At 32.0% G+C, this 15,324-nt stretch overlaps 1 long non-coding RNA gene across 1 annotated transcript; it reads left to right on the top strand.

Moving 5' to 3' along the window:
* The first annotated feature begins 448 nt into the window (after window positions 1-448).
* LOC145315332 (uncharacterized) lies at window positions 449-13,737 on the top strand. The gene is made up of 3 exons (XR_013878044.1): window positions 449-578; window positions 5,431-5,489; window positions 13,691-13,737. It is a non-coding gene; the product is annotated as an uncharacterized LOC145315332 (long non-coding RNA).
* The last annotated feature ends 1,587 nt before the right edge of the window (window positions 13,738-15,324 follow it).

Genomic DNA, 15,324 nt, shown 5'->3' with positions numbered 1-15,324 from the left:
GTTAACTGCCAAAAAATAAGATTTATAACACAATTGGTTTCGTACTTACTCCTTAGAAGCTACTGAACTATTGGTCAAGCCGTTTGAGATATTTAAATGGACACACACTAATAATCCTTATAATAAAGTAACAGGATGTTTGTGTGTGTGTCTGTTTGTATCGGAGGATCTCGCTAACCGCTAAACCGATCAGGTTCTCCTTTACAGTTTAGCTTCTTATAGGTCCTGGGAAGATTTATAACTATTTTAGGGGAGTGTACCACCACCCTCTCAAGAGAAATCGCCCATAGAAAAAATTAATTTGCCTATTCTTTTTAAATCCAGTATAAATTTGGTTATCTAATCAAATTTCCCCCTCCTCAAGTGTTCCTAAAGGCCTCTAGGGGGCGTATCCGTTAGTTAATATTGATAAATTAACATAGTTTATAAAAATATTTATTTTAGATTTGCATGGAATTCTCGAGATATCCCGGGTACAGGCTAGGGGCGGAGAGGTGCTCCTATCCTGTTCAGATCATGTTCCCATCCAGGAGGTCCAGTGGTTTTGTAATGCCTGCTTTGGTACATCTAAATTTAAGGTATGAATGATTTTCTTATGTAGCGCAGCTTCTTTACTATTTAGTTATGTCTGTTTTTCCGTCCTTAAAATTTAACATTCATTTATCTTGACAGTGTCCAAATTAAAATGAACCTTACCCAAATATGATTGTCATATACTGTAATTTATTAACAAAAGTAGTTAAATATTTTACTTCAATTTTGATAAAATTCCGTTTAAGACTATATTTGCTAAAAAATGTCTCTTCTTTTCTGTATGATACTTTACTGTTTTGTTTAGGTTTTTAAATTTAAATTATTGTGGCACGAAATTTGTATTGAAGTAATAGTAATCCAAATTCAAAACTAATTTAAAGCCTAGTTTAAATGATTTGAAAGATAATCGGGTAATATTTTCAGTGATCTAAAGGGATAAGACAATAGCCGACAAGTTTATCTATATCCTAAATGATAATACACACAATAACCTCTTATGTATATTACAATTAGTGATTGAAATGTTTGGACATGCAACTTAATGAACAACCAACCAATCATATACATTAACAGTTCACATAGTTATTAAGTCAGCGAATAAGAAAAAGTGATTATAAAACTTTGGGGACCAGTGTAATAAACATTCCAATGTCCTCTCCCTCCATGTAATGTTTCACTTTTGTTCGTCCTTTGACCGTACTCTAAGTCGCGTGACCTCTCGAAGTTTTAAGGATTAAAATCCTGAAAGGTCTGATTTTTTTCTAATATTTGTCTAACATGTAAATATGCACTTGACTTCAAAGTATCCTATTTTCATATTTTTTATCACAAATTTAGAGTTGTTTTGATAATTATCATTCTCGTTTGCATTTGAGAATAACAAAATGCAACGGGCAAATAGCAGGGATATAGGGGTAGGACAAGGCAGGGATTGGATATTGTACTTTAATTATACTGGAACCCAAAGTTTTATAAACAACTTTTGTCTAATCGTCGATACTTATTTCTTGAATTATTTTATTGTATTTTGATAAGTCTGTTCCAAACTTTAACTTTTCCAACAATAATTCCAATCCACAGAAGTGGTAATTTTGTATATCACCATTGGTAATGTATATAAATACTAGCTGCTGCGCCCCTAGCATCTAAGGGCTCTATATCTCAAGAGCTAGGAAATGGCAAAAAATTGCTTAAAACCATCCCAAGACATAAATCCGGAAATAAAATAGCCTAAAACCATCCTGGGACATATTTTATGATTCCTTGAAAAGGAGAACTAAATCGGTTTAGCCGTTAGTGAGATCCTTCGTTACAGTGAAAAAAAGCGTATTACTTTATATAAAAGGATATCATTCATTGTCTTAAGAAACCAATAAGGATGTTTGACTAGAAATTATTCTCTCCCCTTAATTTATTTTAAAGAAATGCTGTCTTTAGTAATAATTCCTAACAATCCCTTAATATTTCAAATCTTTTGATTTTCTTAATGCTTGTCAACTGTGATTATTTTGTTACTTGTTTTTTTTGCAAATGTTGTTTGTAAAATTGTAAATAAAATTTACATCAACCTGCAGTTTAAATATTCTAATCTGCATAAATATGTTTTCTAAATATATCTCAAAATAAATTTCCAAAAAGCAATTTGATTTTTCTAAATTTTTATTGATTTCAACAAGACAAAATTATCAGAAAGTAAAACAGTAAATTTTAATACAGTTTTAATAAAATAGAATCTAAAACATTAAAGTTACTATACTATATATTTATCATTTTTTATAAATTTTTACATTTACGAGAGGGGTGGGCTAAAGTCCAAGCACCCAGGATATTTCTTTGATTGCAAGATCTTTGTCAGGAAGTTTGGCCCACGCATAAATTAAGTTTACCCTTCCCATACTAATATTAACACATCAGCAGTATTTAAAATATTGAAGTCTTTGGTCAAGTTTAGTTTAGGATTAAAAACCCTAACCCCCCTAAACTCTTTCTTTTTGTATGAACACTAACAAATATTGATTTGCATTAAATGCAGGGATCTTAAAGAAAGGACAATGGACAATAAATTTATGTACACCTCCAATTATGAGAAAAAATCTACTTGTTTTGTAAATTTATAATTATTTTTTAAGAATTTTATACACTGCTGTTTATGTACAATCCAAAGAATAAGAAAACGTGTTTATTATATTTGAACCAAATAAAATACTAAAATATCACTTACTCCCTGATGACACGGCTAAATATAGAAATACTACAATAGTTGGTAAACTTTTAAAATTACTAATTTCCCGTCCAAATAATTGATAGGTTGACAATCAAAATATTTTTTATACTTTGTCAATGAGCCATTAAACCATTATGACAACATTACAATAGGAAAGTGAATAAATGTTCAATTTTGAATTAAATTGATCGGTATAACTATCGCTTATCGCATACAAACTTTTTTTGGTACAAAAAAAGGTTTGAAAGAAAGTACAAGATTTGAAAAATCACATATTTTTTGTTGATTAGCTGTACTAGGGGGTATGTTTGTCTGTCCATCCGTGAGTAGCGACTGTTATTCTTTACAGGAATACTTTATAGAATTCTCAAAAAGATTTTTATCTGTGTTAGAATAGGGAGGTCAAACCCGTTAAAAAAAATTACTACATAAAAATCATAATGCTACTTTCAAAATTTCTTTTTACTTTTCATTTCTTGAAATAAAATAATTATTCTTGTTAAGGAATAACCTTACTCTCCAACAAAAGCTAAATTAGATAATGTCTAATAGTTTAAATTTAGACCTGCCAAATTCTAAAATTATTTAAGTGTTGACCTAAAGCTTTTTAAAGCTCTCTATGTTAAACAATAAAGTTACTAGCTTAGTTTTTAGATAAATTAAAACAATATTTTTAAAGGAAATCTAAGAAAAAAGGGCTTTGATTCTACCAATTTTTCTAGGGTTGTTCTGTCATTGGTTAGGATAAAATTGTTGGCGAGGGAAGAGGGCCGGAAAAAGTAAAAAAATTTCAAATGTTCTTAATTTAAGTTTTCATGTATTTGAGATTTTTTTTATTTTTGTACAATTCAAATTTGTCTATCTATATCTGATAGACCTATTTATTGTCTTTTCTAATTAGTATTTGTTAGAGGAAAAGTTGATCTGTGTTTAAATTACAAGAGAAATTGCGCCTTCTAGTTTTAGGTGTAATTTAAGTAGCTAAGCATCTATCTAATTTACTTTATTTAAAGACTAAAAAATTACTTCTTTATATAGTAGGGTTTGGTCCGTTTTTGTCCCCATACTGTTTATAAACTCCATAATAAAAGTTATATTTATACTTTTATTTGAACACTAGCTGCTGTGCCCCTAGCAACTAAGTACATTTTAGTGTAAGAAGAAGGCAGAACCATCAAGCAGAATAGTTTAAACCATCTAAAAATGAAATATTTATCTACTAGATGCTCTGCCCTTAGCATCAAGGTGTTCTGTATTAAAAGATAGGGGAGAGATAGAAAAATAGCCTAAAACATACCATGACTTGAATCTCAATTTAATAGCCTATAAACATCCCAGGACCTATGTAAAGCTTCCCTAAAAAGGAGAATTCAATCAGTTCAGTAGTTTTTGAAATCTAAAGCTTCGAACAAAAAAATCTTACCTACTACTTTATATAATAGGTAGGATATGTAAATATTAATATAAACCTATGTTCAGTTTAGATTCCAGAAAATAAGTTTATTTATGAATTTTTAGCAGTAGCTATTTTTCTTCTAAAGTTCACTATATAATCTAACTTTTTACAAACAATTTGTCCATAATTTGTATACATCCATTATGCATGTTTAGTGCAATTAGATTTGTAAAGTTAAATGTACTTTAAAACTTAAACTTTAACAACTACTCCTATGCAGGGAGGGAGGGGGACATTGGGATGTAAATTATTCTGGTACCCAAGCCTTTTTTATAATCATGATCTCTAAAAAATCATGTCGTCAGGCCAGAGGAGGTCGCGGCTTGTAGGAAGTACATGTTATTATTATTATTTCGTTGGCTTAAAAACTTTGGGTACTTACATTTTGATAAGTTGGTTTCCAAATTTACCAAACATTGTCTTATCCCTTAATATCCCTGACTCCTATGTATTTTTACAGTGACGAGGTGAAATTATTTTCCAGTATCGCTTTGAAACCGATTATTATCCGGTGGAATAGATAAGGTTATTAGCCATACTGAAAAATTATGTATAGCATACGCAATTTTCTACGAATATAAAAATTACAATCATAAGATTAAAACCAGTTTTTTTTGCCCGTGCCTTCGGCATCTCGAGGATAAAAAAATGGTCTTAATCTTATAATTGTACATTTTTATATCCGCGGAAAGCTGTTTATAATACGATGCGATAAACAGCTATTAATTGCGGTCACAATTTTAAAACTTTTAATGTGGATAAACAAATATGCAAATGATTTAATCTCTTCCTGGATAAACTTGAATAGTTGGATGTTTGTTTGTGTGTCGTTTAGGGCATTTGGTGGTTTCACTCAAAGTGCCTTTATGAGCACAGAAATTCATCCTTTATTTTGCAATAGAATGAAACTTAGGGATGTGGGTTATGTGTTTCATTTTAGGTAAGGTTATGTTAGTTTATATTAGTTACAGGTTGGTCCCGCAAGTTTAGGGCCCCACGACATGGTTAGAGATTATTAAAAAATATCCCTCCTTATTTTTAATTTATTTTAAAAATAAGGATAAGGGTTTTGTGGTCGCTCGGAACTTTGGAGGAAAGCACCTTTTATTTTCCCTATCATCATGCTTTCATTAAGCTTTAAGATCGACATAAAAGTAACGAATTCGAACAATTCAAAATATTTGTTTATTAGTTTTTAAATATTCTTTGTTTTCAGGAGGTACCATTGGCTACAAAAGAAGGAGTTATTAGAAACAGCCAGTTTCCGACGGATAGGTAAATGTTTTTTTTTTTTTATAGATTTAGGTAGCGAAGCCACTTTATGTTCTTAAATCTATAGTTGAATTTAATAAAAACTAGCAGAAGATATGTTTTTTTTTTCTATTTTTGTACATTGTGTTTTTTGTATTTGGCAATGAATTTATTTCCAAATCTTCTTGGGCTCTATTTATAAATACTAGTTGCATATGGAGATAATGTAAGTGTCAGGTGCGACGTAATAAAAATGCGTCTTAAAAGGAATGATGATAAGAGAAGATTAAAGGAAAACCCAAAAAGAGATGGATTTAGACGTATTTTTTTTGACGTCACACATGACACTTTCTGTATCTCCGTTGCATTCTTATTTTATTTTTATTGTTATTGTTTACTGATTTTAAATTTTAAATTTTTCAAGTTTTGTACTGCTTTGTCAAAACGGTTATGTAAACTAATTAGCAAAATTTTGATAATTTCAGTACTTTACCTTAAAGTGCTAGCGAGCCCATAACCCACCCTCTGTCACCCTTTTTGAAATAGATGATATAACAGAGGGGTGGGGGCAGTTATTTTTTCCACTTTGGATGGGACCTAACCTTCTAAGGTCTATACCAGAGGTGCATCTGTACCCAATATAAAAATGGGGGTGGGGGTGTGCCCTACTAGGCACTTTGTGGGAAATCACCATAATTTTATTATAAAACTGATAAAACTTGTTAATGATTGGACTAAATTTTCATAGTCATTAATTAGATTAACAAGACTTGGTGAATGAATATATAAAGTATAGATACCCAATCAATTTATAGGACCAATAGGAAAATAATGTTGGAACAATATGACAAAATTTTTAGTTACAAAGTTTTTAATAACGTTTTCTTATTCGTTGGATCAATATCTTTGATTCATTGTTTCATTAAGGCGAGTCTCCAAACGTTTCAACCATACACTAAATGAAGGGGTAATTTTGTATATCAACATTAAAGATGTACATCAATTTATCGGTCATTGTTTTATCCCTTTAGATCCCTGGGAATTTCTTAAGATAAAGCTTTAGTTGGGGAAATTTTATCGTCCAAATATTTCGTTGTTCGTATATGATGTGATGAATCATATGTTACTAAACAATTAAAAATTATCGTCTGCTAGAAATTATATTTAAAGTTGGACGAACAGATCTATTGTATAGATGTATATACAAATAACCTTTTCCTATAACCTTTTTCGTCTGCCAGCAAATTGTTTTCTGCTACTTGGCTGTGTTAATATTGGCTGATTTTCAAAGACCCAATTGCGAGTCGGCACAAGGTCATCGGGATAGGGAAATACAGTTATCTAACCCTTTCCCCCTCTAGTGTTTTACTCTAATGTTGGACAGACTATTGTATCTATTGATGGTCTATGAGTAGTAAACCTATTACTTGGTGTCTAATAAGCTAATTAGTATACGCTACACCTCGGCTAAACTTTTAACTTTTAGAAATTTTAAACCAGACTTTTGACAACTTGTAGGAATTTGTATTCTTAGTAAGGAAGCTATCTATGACATTGTCTGTCCGCCAGTCCATAACGTTATGTGGGAAACGTAATTTTCAATGAATATATATTGTTTTTTTTTGTGAAGGTCTACTTTTTCAAAGAGCATTCATCGTACAATTTAAATGGTCCGTCGGACTGTAGGTCATGCTAAGTGCTTAGGTTTCGATATTTTCTACTATACTTCTTTCTCTCTCTTTTGATCCCATATATTCTATTGCATAGACACCTCAAACTTTGAATCTCCTCAATTTATCCCCCCTCAAAATTTGTAAAATATATTAATTTTTAATCCTTTGAAACCACCCCTTATTTTACCACCCTCAAATCAAATGCTTGGTCTTCCATGCTCTATAACTAACTTTGTCCGTTTGTCCATCCATTATTATTTTGTGTTGCGGTACTTATGAATGTTATCATACTTGTTTGTAGTGAAGCTACTCGATAAAGGAACGGCAGTTCTTATAAATAAACAAGTAAGGTTTTTTTGTTGTAAGAAACTAAAGATCTTGGAAGGCTAGGGGTGAAGCATCTAGTTAAGAATAAGTTCTTTTTATAAAAGATTCATATGAATAACCAACTTTTCTCTTGAATGTAACACAAACTTTTTGAAAGTTGAAGAATATCATACATTATTGGTTTTGATTTATGTAGCTTCTCCGGGGATCTAAAGGGATAAGACAATGACTGATAAATTAATGTACATTGTACATCCCCAATGGCGATGCCAAAAAATACCTCTTCTGGAGATTAAAATTAGTGGTTGAAACGTTTGAACACTCAACTTAATCAATCAACCTATCAGAATTCACTAAGGTCCACAAAGTTGTTAAGTCAACGAATAAGAAAACTTTAACATATGACTTTGGGGACTTGTGTAATAAACATCCCATTGCCCCCTCTCTCTCTCTCTCTGAGTTTCTCTCATTTTAATCGTGCAGCTATTCTGTAACTAAGGTCTGTTCACACATTAGTAACTACCAAGTCATATTTTGAATTATCTCTGAACTAAAACTTGCTTTTAGTTGTGCATGATTATACGGTAATTTAGACAACAAACTCTTTGATTGCACGAACCTTTTCTACATGTTTATACTACTTTTTAATTCAGTTTGTCCATCTATGATTTTTTTTGTGCCTCTTTACTTTAATTTGAAGTGGGAGAGGAAACCCCTAGCAAGGAGATGGATTTATACGACCTTACACACGACACTTTTCAATGCTTCTTTATTTTTATTAAGTTGCTAAAAAAACTAAGATTTTACTACATTTATTTCACATCCTCATAATAGGTTCTAAAAGTTCAATGGCTTACACCAGGGATCTAAAGGGATAAGACAATGGCCAATAAATTAATGTTAATCCCCAATAATGTTATATAAAATTACCAATTCTGCTGTGATAAGTGGTCGAAACGTTTAGACACTCAATTTAATTAACCATCAAAGCATTATTCAATAAAAGTCCCCAAAGCTTTAAGCTAACGAATAAGAAAACGTTATAATAAAACTTTGGGTACTAGTGTAATAAACAGCCCAATGTCCCCTCTCTCCCTGATGGCTTACACAGAACTCTAAAGAATCTTTCAATGTGTATAACTACATATATGTATATGTACCTATTAAATATATCTATCTATGTTATTCAAAACTTTAGAGAACCTCTTCAGGGTAAAATGTGCAGCAGTTCTATCGCAAAACTTTAAATTGTTGTTCTTACCTTATTGCTAACTAAACAACATTTTTAAAAAAGTTAAAAAATCTATTATTATTTATTGATACTAGGGGCACTTGATTGAGGAGAAGTTTGATTTTGACAAACCAATTTTTTTTGTATTTTAGATCTAAAAATCAAGAAAATAGCTTAAAACTATTCCAGGACCAGTAGGTATATTCCATGAAAAGTAGAGTCCAATCGGTTTAGTGGTTACTGATCTTAAGCTTCAGACAGAAAGACGGACTGACAGACAGACATCCAGACAGAAAGACAGACAGAACCTTTCTCTCAACTGTAGCTAACCTTTGGACCGGAATGGTTCTCCTTTATTCTTCTTCTTTTAGCCCTTGTCCTGCTCATCCCGGGTCTTCACCATTTCTGGCGGACAGGCCAAGGAATCTGGCTGTCTCGACAGGTTTACTCCATAGGTTTTTCACATTCAATGACGTAGGGTTCTGTGCACAATTAAACAGATGTTCAGTGGTATGTAAATCTGGACAGTTTGGACAAGTGTCTGACACGATCTTGTTGGGATCCTTGTTTATTCTGGCTAGAAATGTGTTCAGATATACACTATATCCTGAACGTAGCTGAGCCAGTGTGGATCTGGTTGTTCTTGGCAAAGTTAGTTCTTCTTTGCTGATGGCTGGTGGCTTTTCATTTAGAACTTTGTTGTTTGCCATTTTGGCGATGGAATCTTTGACGGATTTAGTGTGTATTTGCTTGAGCTTGGACTTGTAGGCCTTTTCAGATAAATCAGGTTGGGAAATTGAATTTATCTCTTTGCCAAACTCGGATACAAGTGTGTTGCGCATCTTGCGGAAATTTCTAGGTCGGGCTGGGTCAAGTTCACTTCTGTTTGGATGGTTTGGACGCTGAGTGGACAGAAGAAATTGTTTACTCAACATCTGGCAATGATCCTTTACAGGCATAACTTTAGTTTCTGCATGTAAATGGTCAATGTCTGTAATCTCGTGGCAGCCGGTGGCAGTCCTAAGAGCTGTGTTTTGGGCTGCTTGAAGCTTGTCCCAGTTTGTGTCGCTGAGGGTGGGGGTAAATATTGGGCAGCAGTAATTTAAGAGGGATTGTCCAATGGACTTGTATGTGTTGACCATCACCTCTTTTTCTTTACCCCAAGTTGTGCCGGACAGGGCCTTCAGGATGTTATTTTTGGCGTTGAGTCTGGTTCTGAGGTCTTTGGTGTGATGGTTAAAACAGAACATGTTGTCATAGGTTACCCCAAGAAATTTGGGGTGTTTGACAGATGGTACGGTTTCGCCGTTGATTTTAACATCCAGAGTTGTGCTACATTCGTTGGAAAATGTTGTAAAAACTGTAGCAGATGATTTTGCTGGTGATATAAAAAGGTTGCGACTTTTGAACCAATTATCAAGGACAGAAAGATATACATTCAGGTCTTGAACTACTGGGTCAATGAGTGGTCCGCGTCCTAGGACGTTGGAATCATCTGCGTAGGTTACCAGAAGGATGTTGGCTGGAGGGCTGGGCATGGATGACATGTACAGGTTGAATAAGACAGGTGAAAGTACGCCTCCTTGGGGAACACCTTGTTTGACAACTCTGTAATTGGATCTGGAACCTCTAAATTCAACAAATGTTTGTCTACCTCTAAGGTATGCACACAGGAAGCGTTTCACGTAACTATTGAGCTGCAGGGATCTTATATCCTGGAGGAGAAGGTGGTGGTCGACCGTATCAAAGGCTTTTGATAGGTCAATAGCTACGGATACTGTACGTTCAACAGGCTTCCTCTTGTTCAGTCCGGTGGTGATGAAGTTGTTTATGGTGTGCTCCTTTATAGTGAAGCTTCTTGCTTAGATTTCGTGAGAAAACTATTAATGTTAAAATGTTTTGAATGTATAAACATGTAAAGTTTGAATTTGGGCAGCTATTAAATCAATTACATTCATACCTGGATTTATTCTTACATACATTGATCTGATTTTAAGGTGTTTAATTTTCACTCCTGTTCTATGTTCCCAGGGTTGCTAAACAAAATAATCCCTTCTGCCAATAGTAGTTGCCAAACTTGGCCACTACTAGTTTGACACCAACCAATTAAATTGCATTAATAGTACCCAAAGTTTTGAGCCAAAATATCTTGATTATAAACTTTTGGCACCAGTGTTATTTTTAGTCCACCCCTGGTAAAATCGATATTTGATTGTTTGGAAAGGTTGATTAATAAGATTTCTAACCAACGTCAGTAAGAAGTATATATTTAATTTTGAGAGTAGCATATTTTTTAAAATCCAGACTATGTTATTCCATAAGGTTACTTTTAGAAAGATACAAGATAAAAACAATCTGGAAAACAATTGACATACTTTCAAGGCGCTTAATTTTTACATTTTTCTCCCAATCAAAAAATAAGTTAAATAATGATAATTATAAAATATAAGGGGGGGGGGGGTTAGTGCGTGTTGCATTAAACCCCCCTTCTTATATGATAAATTAGAAAATGTTTAAAATAATTTAGATGTATTGTATTTAGATCGATTGATTGATTGATTGAATACCAATCTTGTTCGTTTTTTTGCTGTGCTAAATTGTGATATAATTAGTATTGTTTTTATTAAATACATATCTATGTCCCAGGGAGCGAACAGGGAATTTCGTCAGGGATCTAAGGGGATAAGACAATAACCTATAAATTTTGATGTACATCCCCAATGATTATACACAAAATTACCCCTTTTGTAGAGTAAAATTGGTGGCTGAAACGTTTGAACATTCAACTTAATTATCTGACTAATCAAAATTCACTAAAGTCCCCAAAGTTGTTCAGGTAACGAATAAGAAAATGTTGCTGTAAAACTTTGGGGAATAAACAGCCCATTGTCCCCTCTCTCTCTCTGGAGTTCTGCATTTAACTATTAAAAGTTTGCTACTGTGGAAATGTAATCTTTGCATCTTTAAAACTAAAGTATTAAAACACAGAAAGAAAACAAGGATTACATTATACATGGGTTCGCAGCAAAGTACAAAATGATAATCATAAAAATTTATCTATATGTGGCATAGTATCTCAAAAACTAGAATATAGTAAAAGTATGAAAATTTAGTAGATACAAACACATAAAATATGATTTAAAAAAAGAAAAGATAAATAAACAAATAAGAATACGTTCATATTTTTACTTATAGGTTAATCACAAAAAGTTTTTATAATAAAATGATTAGAAGACAGAAATTCTTAAAATTTGTAGAAGTAATTTGCTTTTAAACTTTCGTACATTCATGATCTACTAAGTGTACTTAATCTTTCAGACAGAGAAACATAGTTTACTTGGAGGAGACATTGGCGTGCACGCACAGGGGGGGGGGGGTTGTAAAACCTGTAGCGGATGAAAATTGGAAGGAAAATTATTACTAATAATGGTTTTTTCTACACCTTACTTCCGCTTGCTTCTGCTTGAAGATTAGCTTCGCTTCTTAAAAGGGGTTAGACAGTCTGTAAGTTTTGATTGTGTGTGTGTATATGTATGTGCGTGTGTGTGGTGTGTGAGTGTGTGTGTGTGTGTGTGTATGTATGTGTATGTCATAAAAAAAGAATATCGTACAGTAATGGAAAAAGTTTGAAAATGTATGCAGCAGCAGAAGCGTAGAAAGATGAAATTTATTTTAAAATTATGGATAGAGGTCGTACCCCCAGAGAGAGAATGGGGACAATAGGCTGTTTATTATACTAGTCCCCAAAGTTTTACACTAATATTTTCTTATTCGTTAGCTTAACAACTTTTGGGACTTTTTTGAATTTTGATTGGTTGGCTTATAAAGACGAGTATTCAAACGATTCAATAAATGGTTTTACTCTAAAGAAGGGGTAATTTTGTGCACATTTTCGGTGATGTACATCAATTTATCAGACATTGTCTTTTCCCGTTAGATCCCTGGGTCGTACCATGGTATATATAAAGTTCAGACTAAAGCAAAATAGTCTAAAGTTTTACATATTTTTGATTGAATCATTTTAAATCTTTATAAATCTAATTTAGATATAATAGTTTTATGGAAATTTACTAACCCTTATTCTATTTTTTTTAGGAAGTTTTAATAAAAAAGCAACTCTATCACTTGAATGTGTTTGTATGTCTATAGGCTCAAATTTATATCTATTAGCAAAATTCTACATATTATACACTATTATCTGAAACTAAAACGTTATTTTTAATCATATCTTGACATTTAAATAAACTTTTATTGCCCAGAATTTGATGTATTACTGCATAATTCTTAACTATTCTCTTTTCGTCTAAATATACAGTGTGTTTTTTTTTATGAGAACTTTTTTGAAAGCAATTTTACCCCACTTATAGTTATCAGAATTTAATGATTAATGGCTTATTTTCTTCGTTTTTTTAGAGCAATTATTAGAACAACAAAAAAATATTTAAGTTTTTATTTAAAAATTACAGTAAAATCTAAAATTCAAAACTTAGGTGTCAACATCTAAAAATGGTTTTAGCGCATTTTTCTTATGCTCAAATAATCAACCTTTTGCAAGAATGACTGCTAAACACTTCAAAGTTGAGATATAGAGCTAAAAATGTATACAGATACTATTAGGGACATGTACTAGAACATATCAAAGTTTGAAGGTCATATCTCAACCAGGGAGGGAGTACTGGCCCCCCAAAGTCGACTACAGAAAATCCATTTTTTTAAGAAAAATGCGCTAAAACCATTTTTATATGTTGACACCTAAGTTGTGAAATTTAGATTTTACTGTACTTTTTAAATAAAAACTGAAATATTTTTTGTTGTTCTATTAATTGCCTTAAAAAAACAAAGAAAATGAGCCATTAATCATTAAATTTTAATAACTATAAGTGGGGTAAAATTGATTTCAAAAAAGTTCTCATAAAAAAAACACACTGTATTTACCTTGTTGTCTCAAGCATTACTATATACTATTCTCAAACTAATTATTTGTTTATTTTCAGGATACAAATAGTACGAGTGGGAAACAGCTACAGTCTTAACATTAAAGGAAAATTTAGCTAAATTTAAAAAACAAACAAGAATGTCAACATCTTAGGAAGTGAAAATCAACCAAATCTAAATGTAAAAATCAACTTAAAAAAGATATCTATATTATATATATTAGATTATATCATATTTCTACAGTCTTAGAAGGTTTAAAATTGAATGATCGTTTCCAACGTTCCTAAATTACTTTTCAGTCTATTAATTTTGTATATTTTAAAATAGTGTTTATAAATACTCTACAGTTTTGTTTATGAATTCGATTGAGTAACTCAAAACATTTCTTGATTTTTCTTCTAAATTTCCTGTATTTCTGTTAATGAAACATAATTTGTATTTTTTACCACTCTTATAATATTCCAGGATAATTTGTAAACATTTACATTAAAACACTCCTTAATGTTTTTTTAGTTTCTTCATTTAGGAATAGAGATACAGTAAAACATTTCATTAGATAAATAAATACACATACACGCAGAGAGAAAGGGGACAATGGGCTGCTTATTACACTAGTCCCCAAAGTTTCATATGGAACATTTTCTCATTCGTTGGCTTAACAACTTTGAATACTTTAGTGAATTATGATTGGCTGATTTATTAAGTAGAGTGTTCAACCACTAATTTGAATGTACAAAAGGGTATTTTTTTTGTATAATCATTAGGGATGTACATCAATTTATTGGCCATTGTCTTATCCCCTTTGGATCCCTGCCTACACGTTATTTTCAACATACATCTGAGCTTTCACAAAAAGTGCCGGTTGAGCACTGATTCTCTCATCCCATATTTTTGAAATATATTAAAAATACGATGCCGATGCCTAACCCTGTGGGTGGGGCCTACACCTTCGGAATTCCAAGTACCCAATAATACCTAACATAAACTAACCTAAAGAAATAAACAAACGATAAACGACCCAGCCCCATTATTTTTAATATGGAGGGGGGGGGGTGAGGTTTATTCGCTCACCTTTGTGGAAGCACCTCATAATTGATATCGTTCAAGAATCCCCCAAAATGTTTTCACATAAGAAGTGACACTTGACCCCTAATAATGCACAACAAATTTTTAAAAAATGATAGCTCACTTAAAAAATCTTTAAGTTTCTTAATTATTGTTCCGTATCCGTGTATATTCTGTACTTGTAAATTATTCAACAGTTGTCTCTAGAAAAAGGAAAATTATGCATTCAAAAACAAAAATAGTTTCATACTTAGAGTTATTTTTTCTAAGAATGGTTTAATATTCATAGATGTAAAAATAATTTTCCTGTTTTTTTTTATGATGTTTAGGGGTCTTAAAAAAGAAGTCAATGAACGAGAAATTGATTTAGATCCCCTGTATTAATAACCAAAATTAAAAATCTTTAGTTTACAAATATTGGTAGAAAAGTATGAACACTAGTAGCTTAAACCATACAATCAGGATGAAATAAAGTACCAAAACTTAAGTAAAGCCACTTTATGTTACAACGTGATTATAAAACCTTGGGTACCAGTATAATTTACAGTTCAATGTGTCCTATCTGACTTGTTGTGTTAAGGTTTACATTTAATCAAATTATTAATGACACTTTGACTACATAATAGCG

Source organism: Acartia tonsa, chromosome 3 (genome assembly GCF_053477335.1).
Source record: "Acartia tonsa isolate MP-2025a chromosome 3, ASM5347733v1, whole genome shotgun sequence".
Lineage (NCBI taxonomy): Eukaryota > Metazoa > Arthropoda > Copepoda > Calanoida > Acartiidae > Acartia > Acartia tonsa.
Note: the sequence above shows the minus strand (reverse complement) of the source record. Positions and strands in the feature narration are given on the sequence as shown.